We start from the raw sequence: 6,590 nt of genomic DNA on the forward strand, positions 1-6,590 counted from the left end.
AGTCAACCTTTTGTGTGTGAAAAGAGTATCACTTTTCATTCCCATGACACAAACATCTCACAGCGGCCTTGATGTATTGATTTCAGAACCAGCCATATAGCTCCCTTCCCCCATCTGTAGCCTAGAAACCATCCATCCCCGCAGCAATAAAGGATCTTTTACCGTTTCCGGTGACTCCTGGCCACCTCTCTCCTGGAGACGAAGAGGATCCAGAGMCTTTTTCACACTGGATCATTAAAGAGCCAAAATAGCCAGGGAACCCACTGCTGCGCTCCTCCTGAGGGGGGGACAAGAGCCTCTTTCATGGGGATAACAGTGGGAACTGTGTTTAGGGCCTAGTGTTAATGAATCACACATTGCATATTTGTATTATTTTGGAGGCGAGAGGGATTTTGAAGCTGAGCTGAAGGCTGTGGAGAGGAGTGTATGGATGGATCATGCGGTTGTGTAATTGAATCCAGAAGACCGGGTCGTTTGCTTGGGCCTGACATGTTGCTCCACTTACCTGTTTTTTAACTTGTGTGTGTGTGTGTGAGAGAGTAACAGACTAAACAAAGGCCCCCCCCCCCAAAGCTAAGCTAGACTGCGAACTAGGGCACGGTCAAGACATGACACAGGTCAACCGCAGCTTCAGACCACACTGTGACTACAAAGAGAGAGTCTGAGCCAATCATATCCAGACAGAACCGAAAAAACAGCAGATTAATTTGTCTTGACTGACACATGGATTTTCTACACTGTTTTTTTAATGTAAGAACCTTTCTAGAATAGACCCTCCCTCCACTACCTACCACATACAAACCCTGTTTATAACTGCCACTAACATGCGTCCTGCGTCCTTCATCCTGATCTTATCCTAATCTTAACCTAATCTGATCTTGTCTGTTTACCCTTATAAGATCTGATCACAATGTGTCTTTTAATCCTCTAAAAATYTGGCACAATAAGAATGTGGACAAGATCAGGACAAACGCTGCATGTTAGAACCAGGTATAAACAGGGCTAAAGTCTGTCATACTAACTCACCACATGCCAAAGAGTTAACTGTCCCTCCACTCACAAGCACACAGTCGTGAAGAAGGCACGACAGCGTATCTTCCCTCTCAGGAGTTGAAAAGATTTTCCTCAAATAGTTCTACAGCTTCACCATTGACAGCATCTTGACTGGCTGCATTACTGCTTGGTATGGCAACTTCAATCGAATGGTGCTACAGAGGGTGATGCGGACAGTCCAGTASATCAGGGCCGAGCTCCCTGCCATCCAAGACCTCTACAGTATGTCAGGTGGTGTGAAAGGAAGGCCCAGCCACCCATATTTTTGGAACTTACTCTATGCACACTCAGTCAATCACAAAGAATCTCAAACACACACACAAACACTTAATTTGCTCACACACACACATAGACGCCACACACAGTCATACTGACTACACACACACACACACTCACATATAATCATCATATACGTTATGTACAGTGCCTTGCTAAAGTATTCATCCCCCTTGGTGTTTTTCCTATTTTGTTGATGTTCTAACCAACTTTCCAAAATGATAGTTTGTTAACAAGAAAGTTGTGGAGTGGTTGAAAAACGAGTTTTAATGACTAAGTGTATGTTAACTTCCGACTTCAACTGTATATTAAGGATTTCGGTGTAGTGCCTTACAAAAGTATTCATCAACCTTTGCATTTTAAATATTTTGTTGCATTACAACCTTTAATTTAAAATGATTTTTCTTTGGATTTCATGTAATGGACATATGTAATGGACATACACAACATTTTCCCAATTGGTATAGTGAAATGAAAAAAATGACTTTGAAAAAATCAAAACTGGAATGTGGTGTGTGCGTATGTTTGCTATGAAGCCCCTAAATAAGATCTGGTGCAACCAATTACCTTCAGAAGTCACTTAAATAAAGTCCACTTGTGTGCAATCTAAGTGTCACATGATCTCAGTATATATACACCTGTTCTGAAAGGCCCCAGAGTCTGCAACACCTCTAAGCAAGGGGCACCACCAAGCAAGCGGCACCATGAAGACCAAGGTCAGGGACAAAGTTGTGGAGAAGTAACGATCAGGGTTAAGTTATAAAACAATATCAGGAACTCTGAACATCCCACGGAGCACCATTAAATCCATTATTAAAAAATGGAAAGAYTATGGCACCACAACAAACCTGCCAAGAGAGGGCCGCCCACCAAAACTCACGGACCAAGCAAGGAGGGCATAAAGGGCATTAATCAGAGAAGCAACAAAGAGARCAAAGATAACCCTGAAGGAGCTGCAAAGCTCCACAGCGGAGATTGGAGTATCTTTCCATAGGACCACTTTAAGCCCTACACTCCACAGAGCTGGGCTTAACGGAAGAGTGGCCAGAAAAAAAGCCATTGCTTAAAGAAAGAAATAAGCAAACACGTTCGCCAAAAGGCATGTGGGAGACTCCCCAAACATATGGAAGAAGGTACTCTGGTCAGATGAGACTAAAATTGAGCTTTTTGGCCATCAAGGAAAACTCTATGTCTGGCACAAACCCAACACCTCTCATCACCCCGAGTTCACCATCCCCACAGTGAAGCACGGTGGTGGCAGCATCACGCTGTGGGGATGTTTGGGAAACTGATCAGAATTGAAGGAATGATGGATAGCACTAAATACAGGGAAATTCTTGAGGGAAACCTGTTTCAGTCTTCCAGAGATTTGAGACTGGACGGAGCTTCACCTTCCAGCAGGACAAGGACCCTAAGCATACTACTAAAGCAACACTCACGTGGTTTAAGGGGAAACATTTAAATGTCTTGGAAAGGTCTAGTCAAAGCCCAGACCTCAATCCAATTGAGAATCTGCGGTATGACTTAAAGATTGCTGTACAGCAGCGGAACCCAACCAACTTGAAGGAGCTGGAGCAGTTTTGCCTTGAAGAACTGGCAAAAATTCCAGTGGCTAGATGTGCCAAGCTTATAGAGACATACCCCAAGAGACTTGCAGCTGTAATTGCTGAAAAAAAGGTGGCTCTACGAAGTATTGACTTTGTGTGGGGGGGGGGGGGGGGTGAATAGTTATGCACGCTCAAGTTTTGTGTTTTTCTGTCTTATTTCTTGTTTGTTTCACAATTAAAAATATTTTGCATCTTCAAAGTGGTAGGCATGTTGTGTAAATCAAAGGATACAATCCCCCCAAAAATCTATGTAAATTCCAGGTTGTAACAAAATAGGAAAAATGCCAAGGGGGGTGAATACTTTCACAAGCCACTGTATACAGTAGTATTTGAACACCCCTTGAACTTAGTGGATTCGGCTATTTCAGCCACACCCGTTGCTGACAGCTATATAAAATTGAGCACACAGCCATGCAATCTCCATACACAAACATTGGCGGTAAAATGGCCTTACTGAAGAGCGGAGTGACTTTCAACGTGGCACTCTCATAGGATGCCACGTTTCCATGGCTGAGCAGCCACACACAAGCCTAAGATCACCATGTGCAATGCCAAGCGTTGGCTAGAATGGTGTAAAGCTCACCACCATTGGACTCTGGAGCAGTGGAAAAGCGTTTTCTGGAGGGATGATTCACGTTTCACCATCTGGCAGTCCGACGGACAAATCTGAGTTTGGCGGATGCTAGGAGAATYCTACCTGCGCCAATGCAAAGTGCCAACTGTAAAGTTTGGTGGAGGAGGAATAATGGTCTGGGGCTGTTGTTCATGGATCGGGCTTACCTCCTTAGATCKYGTGAAGGAACATCTTAACACTACAGCATACAAGGACATTCTAGACAATTCTGTGCTTCCAACTTTGTTGCAACAGTTTGGGGAAGCCCTTTCCTTTTTCAGCATAACAATGGCTCACACACAAAGCGAGGTCCACACAGAAATGGTTTGTCGAGATCAGTGTGGAAGAACTTGACTGACCTGCACAGAGCCCTGACTTTAACCCCATCGAACACCTTTGGGATGAATTGGAACACTGACTGCGAGCCAGGCCTAATTGCCCAACATCAGTGCCAAACCTCACTAATTCTCTTATAGCTGAATGGAAGCATGTCCCTGCAGCAATGTTCCAACATCTAGTTGAATGCCTTCGCAGAAGAGTGGAGGCTGTTAAAGCAGCAAAGGGGGGACCAACTCTATGTTAATGCCCATGATTTTGGAATGATCGAGCATGTGTCCACATACTTGTAGTGTATATACTACTACTCCCGCTGCTACTCCTGATGCCTAGTCACGTTAACTCTATACATATCTACCCCTACAACTCCAGTATCCCTGCACATTGTAAATATGTTATTGGAATTGACCCTGTATATTGATGCCATACTTTGGCATGTTTTTCTTATTTCGATGTGTGTTTTTGTTCTACTTTATTTTAGAGTACTATATGTTGACATTGATTACTGCATTGTTGGGAAAAGAGCTTGTACCTGTCCATGTGGCAAGAAAACTCTAAACTACAGTTTTTACTGTCTGGCCATGGAACTGAAGGAGGAGAACGTTATAGAACGGGCAAAGAAGAATGTTATAGAACTGAGACTAAACTGTTGTAGAACTTACTGAGTAGAATGTTATAGAACTTACTGAGTAGAATGTTATAGAACTGAGACTAAACTGTCATAGAACTTACTGAGTAGAATGTTACAGAACTGACCGAGTAGAATGTTATAGAACTGACCGAGTAGAATGTTATAGAACTGACCGAGTAGAATGTTATAGAACTGACCAAGTAGAATGTTATAGAACTGACTGAGTAGAATGTTATAGAACTGACAAAGTAGAATGTTATACAACTTACTGAACGTTAGAAAACTTACTGAATGTTGGAAAACTTACTGAATGTTGGAAAACTTACTGAATGTTGGAAAACTTACTGAATGTTGGAAAACTTACTGAATGTTGAAATGTTATACAATTTACTGAATGTTAGGTTATATAACTTACTGAATGTTAGAAGGTTACAGAACTGACCGAATAGAATGTTATCTAGAACTTACTTAGTGTTAGAATGTTATAGAACTTACTGAACATTAGTAGAACAACACAGGACGAGACCCAAATGCAGACACAGGAGGCAGATGGTTAGAGTCTCTGATATTTATTAATAGACAAGGGGCAGGTAAAGGCAAGTCGAGGACAGGCAGAAGTTCGTAAACCAGGTCAGAGTCAGATGGGTGCAGGACAGCAGGCAGGCTCGAGGTCAGGGCAGGCAGAATGGTATGGCAGGCAGAAGGGTCAGGGCAGGTAGAAAAGGTCGGAGGACTAGACAAACAGGACTATGGAAAAACATGCTCGTAAGCCTGACAAGACGAACTYGCAACAGACAAACAGAAACCACCGGTATAAATACACAGGGGATAATGGGAACAATTGGGAGACACCTGGTGGGGGGTGGAGACAAGCACAAGACAGGTGAAACAGATCAGGGTGTGACAGTAACACGGAACCCAAACCGGCTGCGCGCGTGCGCCATCATGCGCTATCGTGCATAAATTAAGTTRGTTCCCCTACACCAAATGGGATCACAACACGCATGTTAAAATATCACAATAACTCTGAACCAATTACATTAATTTGGGGACAGGTCAAAAAGCATTAAACATGTATGGCAATTTAGCTAGTTAGCTTGCACTTGCTAGCTAATTTGTCCTATTTAGCTAGCTTGCTGTTGCTGGCTAATTTGTCCTGGGATATAAACATTGACTTGTTATTTTACCTGAAATGCACAAGGTCCTCTACTCCGACAATTAATCCACACATAAAACGGCCAACCGAATCGTTTCTAGTCATCTCTCCTCCTTCCAGGCTTTTTCATCTTTGAACTTATACYGTGATCGGCATCTAAACTTTCATAGTATTACCACGACGACCGGCAAAACAGTTCATCTTTCAATCACCCACATGGGTTTAACCAATGAGGAGATGGCTTTTATAAACCAATGAGGAGATGGGAGAGGCAGGACTTTCAGCGCGATCTGCGTCAGAAATAGAAAGGAGTTCTATTTTAGCCCTTGGCATCACAGACGCTCGTTGGCGTGCGCGAGCAGTGTGGGTGTAATAATTGAATAACATAGATTTCTTCATTTATTTTGCGKCGCTCGCACACGCGACGTGTCCGGTCTGGTCAGCATGTTAGAACGTTATAGAACTTACTGAATGTTAGAATGTTATAAAACTTACTGAATGTTAGAATGTTATAAAACTTACTGAATGTTAGAATGTTATAAAACTTACTGAATGTGAGAATGTTATAGAACTTACTGAATGTTAGAATGTTATAGAACTTACTGAATGTTAGAATGTTATAGAACTTACTGAATGTTAGAATGTTATAAAAAAGAACTTACTGAATGTTAGAATGTTTATAGAAACTTACTGAATGTTAGAAGTTATAGAACTTACTGAATATTAGAATGTTATAGAACTTACTGAAGTTAGAATGTTATAAAACTTACTGAATGTTAGAAATGTTATAGAAACTACTGAATGTTAGAATGTTATAGAACTTAACGAAACGTTGGAATGTTATAGAATTGCAGAGTAAATGTTATCTAGAATTACTGAACGTTAAAATGTTATAGAACTACTAAATGTTAGAATGTA

The sequence above is a fragment of the Salvelinus sp. IW2-2015 genome, linkage group LG33, assembly GCF_002910315.2.
Source record: "Salvelinus sp. IW2-2015 linkage group LG33, ASM291031v2, whole genome shotgun sequence".
Classification (NCBI taxonomy): domain Eukaryota; kingdom Metazoa; phylum Chordata; class Actinopteri; order Salmoniformes; family Salmonidae; genus Salvelinus; species Salvelinus sp. IW2-2015.